We start from the raw sequence: 13,382 nt of genomic DNA on the forward strand, positions 1-13,382 counted from the left end.
TTTGAAGGGAGGGGGTGGCTGTACACAGGCTAGGGCTACTAGACATGGCCTCTCCCTACTCAGTGTACAGAGAACAACGTCCTCTGACGAAAGCAAGGATGCATTAAAAAAAATTATGCTTGTACTTGTACCAGTGATTCCATCACATCTTTGGAAACCAGTGAGTCTTTGAGGAAATGCCCCTCATGTTCCTTTTGATGAATGATTCTTTCTTTGCTAGAGCTTTCACTTTGCTTGTGAAGAGCATCACCCAAAATGAGTTAATGGTGGCCAAAGAGAATTTTTGTGAACCACAGGGGGTCCTTTTCCTAGAATTGGTCCGAACACATCTACATTTTTGAGAAGGATTCATTACATGTAGTTTTTAATATATGATATGCGTAGTTTCATCTCGTCACGAAAACTTCTCATACTCTGAGTAGTGTAGTACATACAGCGAACATAGAGATCAAACTATGCCTGAAATGGTCGCTTACATGGAGATAAAACAATGGAAAAATTCTACCACGGTCATACAAAAAGGTGATTGTAGTCGATTGCAATAGGTGGTCATTTACGAGAGGTTTCGAGTGTATTAATTTGACCGGGAAAATTTTCGTCTTTTTCATAAATAATCGCGCTTATGGGAGGTAGCCACTAACGTTGGAGGTGGTCGCACATGGAGGTTTTTTTATATTTAGATAACTGCAGTTAATTTGAGGCGGTAGGATTCATAAAACAGTTGAAGCATCTGTAATCTTCTTTGTTCCCTTTTACACATTACAAAACGCAGTGAAATCCAACATAGTTGGCGTTGCTGTTTTCCCTGCTCGAGATAGGCGAGGCTACCACTGGTTTCCCCTCCGCGTGGGAAATTTGATTCAAGCAATCAGAAGCATTACCTAGATATGGGTAGTGACACGTCACCAGTATGGAATTTCTGCGCTCGTTTTTTCAGACTTCATTTGGCGGGGAAGCTAGTGGTAGCGTCGCCAGATGTCGGTTGTTTTCTCAGGCTATACTCGAGAGTCAGGGGCTGCGAATGTTGCTTATACTTCGGGTAAGCCTAGTCGAAGAGAGAGCTCCATTTTGGGGTTTGGGCAGGGGACCCCTTTATCCGATGAACACGCACTGCTGGTTCATGAGGACGCTTAGGTGTAAATACACTTGTGTTAGGGCTAGTGTCATCAAGACCACCAGTATCATCTGTTATCCATTTGAATGGACAAGGCAAGCGTATTTGTTATCATCTTCAATATACCTTTACTGGTGTCTGTCTTAGTAATAAGTGTGTTTGTCGAACCCTCTTCACAGCAGACTGCAGATGGCTGCTGGAAACTAGAACTTGTTTTACTCAGGGCGCGGCATTCAAAGGCAGTCAAGGGAGAGTCTGGAAAGCCCCAGTTGAAATACGAATCGCCGTCCAGATTTTAAACGAGATTTAATTTCTCATTGGACGATATTGATCTTTTAGAGCTAGTATACTCTAATGCCAAAATTCCAAAAAAAAGGAATACTTTATACCCAATTTTAAGCATAAAAATATTGTATACCTAAAATCAAATACCCCAATATACTGTATACCCCAAAACCCTGGCCGACCCTGATAGATGACTTAGACCCAGGCCTTAATTTATTTGAGCTACGGAGTGCTGATTTAGCTTTTGTTGTCTGCCTCTAGCAGCTCAAGCAATAGACCAATTTCTTAGACATATGTTAGATGCAAGATTTTGGAGCACATTATACACAGCCACATAACAAAACACCTAGTGGATTATGGTATTCTGGTTGACTGCCAACATGGCTTCAGAGCAAAGCGGTCCACTGAAACACAACTACAGTTGGCCACGGTTCATGACATAGCGTATGCCGTCCAATGCAATAGCTCAGTATCCTTAGCAATTCTTGATTTTTCTCAGGCCACGGCCTTTGATAAGGTATCTCACCTAAGACTGCTCAGCCAACTTGACAACTATAGGATTAGAGGTCCACGTCACTCATGGTTATCAACGTTCTTAACCCAAAGAATGCAAATGGTTGTTTGCGACGGAGCCTCATCTAGCGCAAAGAAAGTTACATTTGGCGTACCACAGGGTACGGTTTTAGGCCTCAGACTTTTCTTGCTCTACATCAACGACTTGCCTTCCAAACTCCAGTGTACTGTTCGCCTCTTTGCCGATGATTGCCTTCTTTATGTCATCTTAGTGAATCCTACTTCAGATGCTCAGCTACTCAGTATTCAGAATGACTTGTACAAGCTTGAGGAATGGCAAAACTTATGGCAAATGCAGTTTAACCCTAAAAAATGCTCCACTATGTGCATCACCCTGAAGAAACATCTGCTACCAATAAATTTTAGATTTTGCGGACAAATACTAGAGAATGTGACCTCCCATCCCTACTTGGGTGTTCAGTTACACAGCAAATTATGTTGGAAGGAACATATCGAGTTCGTGGTCAAAAGTGCTAATAAGATCCTAGGACTCATAAAGCGGAACTTCCGGTTCTGCGACGAAAGTGTTAAATTGACCTTGTATAAAAACGTTAGTAAGACCTAAACTCGAGTTTACAACGTCAGTCTGGGATCCACATTATAAATGTGATATTCGTAGAATGTAATAGGTGTGCAAAGAGCTGCAGCGCACTTCAGCGTTAGCATTATGTTAGATAGGCTTGGCCTCGAACCCCTTGAAAAGCGAAGAAAACTAGGTAGCCTATGTATGATGTACAAAATAATTCACGAATTCGTTGATTTGAATATATAACAATCATTCACTGAAGTGTAGGTGGCTAGTGGTGGTATTTACCGAGGCCTCAAAGCGGCGAGGTAAATACCTTACCACTATCCACCGACACTGAGGTGAATAATTGTTTTAGTATATACTAAAACAGTGAGATAATTGAGCACAAAAATGATGATTTTTAACTCAATACTCTTGCCAACGATTACAATTTTGGCGCGCAATGACCAAACGACCTCGGCCGTCGCGTTTTCTTGCCGACTAATAAAACTTTTGAAGGCATGTGTTCAGCTCTCGTGGGGAAATTTCTTCAAAAGGAGTTGTGAATTCTTTTTGTATTTAAAATAATTCTGTAAAAAAGGTATTAAATTTAGTTTTAAGCTTATTTATGAACAAGTCAACTAAATAAAGTAACCCATTTTTTAAGCTTAATTTGCATTTTAGCGATAAATTCAAGTAAAAAAGACAAAGCTTTGCCTCTTAAAACTTCCAAACCCAACTTCACCTTCTTCGTGTATTTCGGGAACAGTTTTCTTGATTAATTGTGAAATGTCTTTATTTGTTACGGCAGCAAACCGGGAGGGCATTTTGCTCGCAACTTACGCGAGTTTGGCGTCGCTCGCTCGGAGGAACTGGAGGTGAAACAGTGAATAGTGCAAGATATTCACTGATTGAGAAGCCAATCAGACCGCACGGAAAACACTATCCACTGTTTTATTATATACTAAACATAATTATTTGCAATTCACCAAGGAAACTAGAACACGGAACAGTCATGCGCATGCGTGCAAATTCCAGACCCCTTTAGCTCTAAGAATGCCCTTAAATTGTCCTTTTCCACAAGGAAAGTTAGGGTGATGCCTCGCTGGCTTTACTAACTTAATAAAAGTAAAGGTAAAGTTAAACTGACCTTGAAGTAAGACAGGAAACGCAGCTAAAAAACGAAGTGTAACAGAAGCCAGTGCGAGAGGCTTCATAAAACGGTTAATGTAATTGCACGCAATCGACTGGAAGAACACACTCGACGAACCGACTTACCCTGCTTACATCTAATTTATGGCTGCGTTCACACGCCACCGGGCGAATTTTCTACCGGCAGGAAAAATTTGACCGAACTCTGCGTTTAATATGTTCGCTCTGCTTACACAGAACTGACAAACTAGGTTGTCGGAGGTTTTGCAATCTGACCATGGGCAGAGCGCTACTTTTCAAAACTGGGGTCTTCCAGCTGAGTTACCACTTAGTATCTTAGTATCTTAGTATCTTAGTAACCCGTGCGCGTAAGGCAGTCATTAGGGAACTTAAGCACCAGACGTTCTTGATTCACGGGGACGCGGTTTGCGTGCCAAATGCAAATCATTAAGCAAAACAACGTGAAATCATCTCTAACGCCGGCAGAATAATGCAGCTGAAAATGCCTTTCAAAGATTTGCGTTAGGAATTTTGTTCCTTTCTTACGAAGAAAACATGATTTCGGACGAAGAATTTCTACTTTTGTAAGACGAATACTCTTCGAAAAACCCAGAATTTAAACTTCTGGTTTCATCAGTATTATCATCATCATCATCAACATCATCGTCAACATCATCAACATCAACAACACTTTGTTTCTCCAAATTATGAATAGCTAATCTACATGTTCAAGAGTATCCCCACTAAAGATAGCCAGTTCCCTCAGTTGCGAAAGAGCTTTAAGATGGAATTTGGGCTTCAAAAAAGTAGAGTGCTTGTATCTTTAAATCCCCTTCTTTGCATATTTTTATTTCACAAAAATCTGTAGCCCTTAGTTTCCTTTTGTTTTTTGTTTTCTATTTGAAACATTCATCGCTCCACCATTTCGTCATATTGCCTATATTTCACTTTCCTCGTCAAGACTGCGTGGCGGAGGGGGGGTGGTTGTATTTTTTTCTTTTAGTCAAGAGGGGGGTTGTCAAAAATTCTGTATGATGTAGGGGGGATCATAAAAAATTTTGCCTTTGAAAAAAATATCATCTGCACCCCCCCCCCCCCCTTCCTGCAGTATACATAATGAATGTAGCCTTATCATTGGTTGTGGTGTTCACACCGTACTTGTTAAATTTGCGACCGTACTGGCTAAAACGTTGACCTCGACTTTGGCGTTCAGGCTTTTGAACGGCTAAGCTTATAAATTTCCGTATGGTTTTGATGGTTCCGTGTAAATTAACGACCTGAACGTACGCATTTTCAGAAGGTCGAAAATTCGTCGGGTGACGTGTAAACAAAGAAAGTAGAGTCAGGGAGGCCATTGAAATTTTTTCGGGTTCCAACATTGAACAGGGAGGCCAGTTTTGAACTTCTCGCGATATACCGGGATGTTTTGTAACGTGATTCACAATATGATTCACGTAAAAATCTCGTCAGTGTATGCTTATAAGTTGTAGCCTGGGATTCTGTATGCAAAACAAAACGATTCAAGGTCATACAAGAACGACTCCTGTTTTAAACGGGAAGCGAAATGAATAATCTTTCTCTTAAAAGGTGGGGGTTGGAAGGGTTCAGTGACACACTTGAATGCTCCGCGCGCTAGCCAGAATTTCATCCGATTGCTTCGAGTCGTTTTCTCCGCAGTCCAGTGACATCACTACCCGAAAACCAGGTAGTGATTTTGATTGGTTGATTGACTAAATATTCGCATGATTAGGTATTATTATGAGAAATTTTAGCGGTATTGTCGCTTGATATTCAGCGGATATGCTTGCTTGGATTCCAAACATTTCGATAATCTTTATCGTAAACAGTAAAATTGCCCTTGTCTTCGAAACTGAATTGCTCAATTGAAATGCGAATGAAGAATCATTGCGGAGAGTCGGTAGGTTTTTCGTTTAGAGCCGCTTTGTGGTTTCCGCATTGATTTTGCTTATGCGAAGTTTCCGAGACCAATGCAGGAGCCGATTGACCAATGTTGTAATTCGACTTTCTAGCTATTTTTACCGTTAAGTGTAATGGTCCCGTTAGCTTTTCTTTCTCGTTTCCTTTGTTTCATTTTTCTTCGTTAAGGACCAAATAGCTTCTTTTCAATTAAAGGAAATTGGCGTCACTGGACTGCATCATAACGGCCGGTCGATTCAGACGTCACTGAGGGAGTAATTACGACTCGAAGTAACCGGATCAAATTCAGGCTACCCCACGCCGAGCGTTGCTTCTCGTCACGCACAGTAGTTTTTGTTCAACAAAACAACACAAACTTGAAATTGCAACGATAATTTAATGTTACTCCCACTTATCACGGTATGTATTTGTTTTCTTTGTAACTGCAATGCCAAAAATGCCCTGACTGTACTGGAATACAAAGAGCAATAAAAGTTTCAACCTCGTTCCCGGGGTTCTCTCCTACCCGCCCTACGGAGCTCCGTAGGGCGAGAAGCAGAGAACCCTGTGAACAAGGTTGTAAAAGTTTTAAAATTTCCATATGAGCGACTGACAGAGTGACGTTTCATATCTCGTATAATAAAGTAAGATGTTGATGACGGTCCATGAATACTACCTGTAAGAGAAAGTAACGCTTTATGGGGCGTTAATCGCTGGTTCTTGAAGGAGTCAAAGGATATTATTGACTTGAGGTTCCACATCGATTAACATCAACCACACAGAGAGAAATTTATTTCAGAACAGAAAACGAAAGCGCTAAAGTCACATGATTGCAAACGTCAAGTTTCACGTGACCCGATGTCATGCTGTAACAGGAAATGTTTTTCAAGCTCATTTAACACGTTTGAGGTCTTCATGTTTTGTGAACCATTTCATGCTTAAAAATCCTTGAACATACCCTCAACAATCTTCCGATAGTTATCAGCACTGATTTTGTCGTAGTCGTTGTCATTCTTCATGTCCGCGAATCTGATACGCTTTGCTCTTTGGATGCATGCCGTTTCCAAACTATCCAGTCCATAGGTTTGGGTGATGACTAAAAGCTCTAAGCAATTTCCCTTCTTCCAATAATTACGCCCTGAATATCCACACACACAGTCATCTCTGTTACTCTGGGGAGAGCCCAAAAGACCGATGAGGTAACTTTAACATTTCTCAGTAAGCTTTGCCATCATGTACTCTTTCGCTAGGTCGAGTAGGAATGCGTAGTTGTTTTCATCCATCGGTTTTGCAGACGTTGGATAAATCACCAGCAACATTTCCTTGATTTCAGCTGATTTTTTCCTGGAAGAGGAACTTCTTCGGCTGTTTTCTCCTTGAATTGCGCAGTAAACATCGTGGAGAATACTTCCGACAACATCCCCAGAATACAGCGATGAACATGAAATCTGTCTTCTTCCACAACCAACACAACATCGCTGTGTTCCCATGGCTGGGAAAATCAAGCGAACCGGTTGGATTTGACATTCTTTGAACAGTACTGTGGAGGCAAACATGGAAGTGATATTTGCTTTATGTCAGCACTTTTTAACGTCTTTAGGTCGGCACTTTTTAACATCTTTTAACATCTTTGCTTTAGACCCGCCTTGTACCTAGGCCCTACTTGAAATAGTGTAGTGACAGCCCAAGGGGTCATGGGAAGCTTTTCACCTTGATCCTTCCCTTGCGCCTTTGGGATTTTGAAGCTTTCCCATGATCCGTGCGCCGGGACTAACATGACAAAAGTGAAGCGATTTTGAGTTGTATCGCAGAGTTCCAGTTGAAAATGTCAAGGAATTAATAAAGATACGAATTGCAGACAGAAGCGATCTGTTTATACTTTTACAGCTGTATTTACGGTGGAAGTCCATGGGAAATATATTCTATCCGGCCTTGCGCAAATGGCCTCTGTCAACTGAAACAAACAATGGTTGATAAAGACAAACGTTAGTGTCATTCTTTAGTGCGTTTAATTTTTATCCTGATTGAATTTGGCGCATTACATTCTTGCTGCTATGTGGTAGAAACATAAACAATGTTATATTCCTAGACTTTCACTCAACTTAAAGCAAAAGCGTGGTCATTGTACGCGTGCTGAACAAGAATGCTGTATAATGACAGACTAGAAACAATAGACAACTCCCAAACTCAGCCAAAACGCTGAAAATCTTCAATGTTTACTCAAGTTTGGGCTTATAGAAGGTAATGTCACAGTTTTTCAATGACCATGAAATTCAGAGTCCGGGTAGTTAGTTAATCATTTGTGGCCCTGAAAAAATTTTAAGGAAAAAAAACTACGATTTTTTAAGAAAATGCTTTTTTCGTGAGATTGACTCTTAAACGCTGACAAACGTGAACAAATAGCGAAAACTATAATTTCTATATGTTTGCTTTACTCGAAATCGCGCGCATTTACAAGGCCCTAAAGCGTTTTGCTGACTTGCAAGGACCCATCTGTTATAAGGATGCCCAAAATATAGAGATGAATCTCATAGTTTATTAGATATAATCCGTGTAAAGTTTGCTTATCATTTTCGCATAAATTATGACCTAAATTTGGAAACCGCTGAATTTCTCGAATTGGGTCTTTGCGATTTTGGTGAAACTCTGTTCAGCGCAAGGCACTAATGCGCACTATGTGTAGCCGAGAGATTTTCACGAAAAAATGCCGGCAACAGCAGATTTTCGACTCAGACCTCAAAGGGGCGTGGCATTATAACCACGTGACATTTACTCCGATCGCCAAAACTTTTATGTTATATTGTAGATTGATCTATATGTAATCCATTCTATGTGTTAGACTTACGATAAAAGTAAAGGTGGGGATACCAGAGAGCTTCAAAGTAGGATGGTACCCCCCCAAAAAAAACTGGGTCGAGTCACCTTAAGCACTGTGAAAGCAAGATTTTAAGTAAGATAAATGCCCCATTTAAGCGGGAAGAGAGAGGCATCAGTGATAATACCTTTAGAACAAAACCTTACTCCATGCACGATCTAAGAAGGCTCGCAAAAATTGCGTTGTCCTATACCCTGTATGCAATCTGCTGTCTGCAGTTCTCGTTTTACACTGACGAATTTCATTTCTCTCTGTTCTAAACTAAGCATCGAGTCGGACTTATCTCACACAAGTTGTCGTAAACTTTCCTAACTCAAGTCTTCTTTCATCCTCATCTTCAAGCTGAATTTAACGCTTTTTCCAAGGCGAATGTACTTTAAGCAAAAGGGGAAACGGGGGCAATCGACTCTTCGACGGGTCGGCTCTTCCATTATTTTCCCAGTCTCCTCGAAACGTATGCACGTCCAAGGTATGACCTTAGTCTCGATCAAAGCACGATCTGTTGCTCACGATAAAAGGTAGATAAAAGCACGATATATGCACCATCAATGGAACTCGGGCTCAATGCAAGCTCGATACACATTTATCGGTTTCTTTTACCTGATTATATTGCAAGAACGATGCACGACAAATCTTGATCTATTTTGTTACGGCTATGATCATCAACACCTTGCACTTAGCCTTAACAGGGTGGGGGTTTGAAGGCCCCGGTGGTATACCTGAGTGCTCCCTGGTGTTGCGCAGTCTACGTTATTTGTCTCGTCACGCACATTAGTTTTTGTTCACCAAACCAAACCAATAAAAACTTGAAATTGCAGCGATTAGACTACGTATCTCTAATAACTGAATTTGACTCCCACTTACCACGGTATGTATCTCTTTTCTTTATTATTGCAATGCCAAAAATGCCCTGACTGTACTGGAATACAAAGAGCAATAAACGTTTTAAGAGTGAGTCAGTCAGTGACTGAGTGAATCGTTTCCCAGCGTTTCACATCTCATATAATTAAGTATGATGTTAATGAAGGTCCATGAAATAGGAGTTGTCTTACTACCAGACAATGCAAGTATCAGGGAATGTTATTTTTAAGCTTCTTTGACACAGCTGAGGTCTTCACGTGGGTTTGACATTCTATAATTTATAGTGACATACCCTCAACAATCTTCCGATAGTAAGCAGCACTGATTTTGTCAAAGTTGTTGTCTTTCTTCAGCTCCGAGAATTGGATATGCTTTGCTATCGCGATGCATTCCCTTTCCAACCTATTGAGTCCATAGTTTTGGGCGATGACTAAAAGCTCTTACAATTTCCCTTCTTCAGATAGTCACGAGATTTTCCACATTTGCATACACCACACTTACTCACGGGAGAGCCCAAACGCGGCCAATGAGGTAAATTTCACATTTCTCAGTGATCTTAGTCATCATGTACTCTTTCGCTAGGTCAAGTAAAAAAGAACAATTGCTTTCACCGATCAGTTTTGTGGACGTTGGATAAATCACCAGCAGCATTTCCCTGATTTCAACTGATTTCTTTCCCGGAAGAGGGACTTCTTCGGCTGTTTTCTCTTTGAATTGTGCAGTAAACATCTTAGAGAATACTTCGGACCACATTCCCAGAATACAGCGATGAACATGAAATCTGCACAACCAACACAACATCGCTGTGTTCCCATGGCTGGGAAAAGTCCAGTGAAGCAGCTAGATTTGACATTCTCTAATCAGTATTGTGAAGGCAAACATGGAAGTGATATTTGTTTTAGACATGCCTTGGAATGATATAGTCACAGCCCAAGGGGTAATGGGAAGCTTTTCACGTTGACCCTTCCCTTGCGCCTTTGGGATTTTGAAGCTTTCCCATGATCCGTGCGCCGGGACTAACATGACAAAAGTAAAGCGATTTTGAGTTGCATCGCTCAGTTCCAGTAGAAAATGTCAAGGAAAAATGATAAGAATTGCAAACAGAAGCTATCTGTTTATACTTCTACAGCTGTATTTACGGTGGCAGTCCGTGGGAAATATATTCTATGTGCGCAAATGGCTTCTGTTAACTTAAACAAACAATAGTTGATAAAGACAAACGTTAGTGTCACTCTTTAGTGCGTTTAATTTTTTTCCCGATTGAATTTGCCGCATTACATTAGTCGCAGGTACGGATAGGACCTCATTGCATTGTAGCCCTCCAGCATTGGCGTATTAGTACCACGTGACTGGCCACCTGCAAGCAGCCTGTTTGGTTTACAATGACACACAAATGAATGCTGTCTGTTTCAGTAAATTTATTATTCATAAATTTCACTTCGATCTATGTCTATTAACATCATGCTCGAGATGTGTTTTTGATCGTGGAAAACAGATATAGAGAATAAGGAAACATTAGTCAATGAAGAAAAATCTAACGATTTCCTAGCTCCGCAACTCGGGTCCTTTACAATGAAAATCACTATCTCCTTTTTTTCTAGCGAAAATAGCTATCGGAAGACTAGTGTTAAGGCTTATTTATACTTCCTCAATGTATTTTTTTTGCGAACATCTTGGGCCTCATCTCAGTATTACAATAATCTCGGGTTGAGTTTTACTGAGCTTCTATCATCATGATAATTTACCCAGTATACTGTTTCAATTCCGTCAATTTATCATGGAGACCTTTCAAGGGACGTGCTAGTTTCCTCAACTCTCCATTTGAACGACTGATACAATCTAGTTTCTCATGTATTGAGGCAGGAAGATAATTTGCTTTACAAGCGACAAAGACAATATAAATTATATTCTCCAGCTCCTGAATCGCGGCTTCAGCATTCCTATTTGCACGGTAATGTTGATCGCTTTTAGATGTTATCATTTGTTCTTTCGTCTTGAGCTCTTCCTCTGTTCTTCTCACCATACCCTCTAAAATCCTTTCACGGTTGGACACAGAAATGTTCTTGTAATTCGTGTCAGTTGTTAGTTTCTGGAATTTAAAACGCATTGCTAACTCAATGCAAGCGCTTTGTAGCCTGTCCAGTCCATAATTCTGTCCAATATTTAGAAGCTCAAGGCACTTGTCTATGAAATCTTTCTCAGGGACAAACGGAAACTGCCGCGGGAACAGAGAAGCCTCTTTTTCTAAACCTTTCGGAAGGGCAAACGGATTCTGCCTCGGCAGCTGAAACTGAGTATTTTCTTTTTCTAATCTAAGGATCAGGTAGTTTTCGCATTTTTCAGTGAGCTTCATCATCTTGTACTCCGTCGCGAGGTCTAGAAGGAATGCGTAGTTAGTTTGATCGATCGGTTTCCCAGACGTAGGATAAATTACCAACAGCATTTCCTTAATTTCAGCTGATTTCTTTCCCGGGAGAGGAAAAAGGTTGGCGGTTCCGGCAGCAAACATCATCGTGAAAACTGGGGACCACATTCCCAAGATATTGCGATGAACATGAAATCTGTCTCCTTCCACGGCTAACACGGCGTCGCTGAATTGCCATGGTTTAGAGAAGTCTAGCGAATCTCTTGCGTTTGACATTGTTTGGAGCACTGATGGACGACGAAATTACGAAGGGCAACAACGAAGCTCAACCAAAAGCCCGCCGGGGTAGACAAGACGCTACTGCGAACGCAGGTGTTTAATGTTAAGAAGTGAAGAGAGCTCGCGAGGAACGATGGGAAGTGGAAGACCTCGTTCTCGTTGCCAGATCTCCCACGGTCAGGCCAAACCTACAGGCAGACGTCAATGAAAGCTTTTAACTTTTATTAGCGTTATTAGCGATTATTACTCTATCTCTTCCTTCCGAGTCGTAAATATGCAAATTATCTCAGAAGGGCTGTCATGAAAAAATTTAAGAGAATAGAGTGCAGCAGTAAAGACATAGAGAGGTATCTGATTCGTTATTAATTACCTTGTCAGGATGGAGTAGCTCAAGTGCTATGATGATCCGGAGCGCTCTAATACCGGAGGGAGCTTAACTTGAGGTAGGTTTAACCTTGCCAGGCATGAGGCTAAATGGTGGCAGCCAGACCAAATCATATACTAGTAAACTTCAATGAAGCCTGCGAAAACATCCGTTTCTCCTCGCTCTTCGCCGCTGGGGACGTTTCGCGCGGAGGAACGTCTGCCACTCAGCGACAGAAATTCCATACTGATGACTCAAATCAGTGTTTACAGAATAAATCCGATAGTCATGGGGTTCCAAAAAATAAATTTGTCCAATTTTAAGTGTCTTCTGGTCGATTTCGGTAAAGTGTTGTGTTTATCTACCAACGAGCTTCAGCAAAACTCAAATGCTTCTCCTAGAGAAGACTATGTTCCACAAACATTGACTGTTTTGTTAGAGATTCTTCGCGTTTGCATTTGACCTTTCTGGCCTTTTGTCTTTTGTCTGTCATTCGTAAACAATGGCTTAAACAATGTAAATACTTCGTCGACCAATTAGCGCTTCTGACCGGATTCCGGACAGATTTTACTTCATCAGTATGGAATTTCTGTCGCTGAGTCGCAGACGTTCCTCCGCGCGAAACGTCCCCAGCGGCGAAGAGCGAGGAGAAACGGATGTTTTCGCAGGCTAACTTCAATGATACAAGAAATCCTCGGTATAGACATGAGTGCTGCCGCAGTGTATATGGGTGGTTATTGAGAAACTCAGGTTTATTGGCTTCATCTGCTTTGATCAGTGACGGAATGTAATCCAGTGAGAAAGAAGGTACGGGATTACGACAAATCGATTCAGTGTTTGAAAGAGCAATTAAACTACATGAGAAGTGCTTCTACTCTCTTCGCGCGGGACTATCAATCAATCAATCAATCAATCAATCAATCAATCAATCAATCAATCATTTATTTTGACACTTTACGTCGAGGAGCTATAAAACTCGTTCAAAATACGAACGTGTGAGGTCAAACGTTAAGCTGTTAAAATCTTTTAAACCATACCCGAAAGAGCAAGATAAAGTCAAACAGGCAGAGAAAAACGCAAAAAAAAGAG

The 13,382-nt window shown here is 41.0% G+C and overlaps 2 pseudogenes; both read right to left on the minus strand.

The window, feature by feature from the left end:
* Nucleotides 1-6,487: 6,487 nt before the first annotated feature.
* On the minus strand, nt 6,488-7,167 carry LOC140953756 (BTB and MATH domain-containing protein 36-like; annotated as a pseudogene).
* A 2,396-nt stretch (nt 7,168-9,563) lies between these two features.
* Nucleotides 9,564-10,138, minus strand: LOC140953757 (BTB and MATH domain-containing protein 36-like; annotated as a pseudogene).
* Nucleotides 10,139-13,382: the final 3,244 nt, after the last annotated feature.

The sequence above is a fragment of the Porites lutea genome, chromosome 12, assembly GCF_958299795.1.
Source record: "Porites lutea chromosome 12, jaPorLute2.1, whole genome shotgun sequence".
NCBI classification, from domain to species: Eukaryota; Metazoa; Cnidaria; class Anthozoa; order Scleractinia; family Poritidae; genus Porites; species Porites lutea.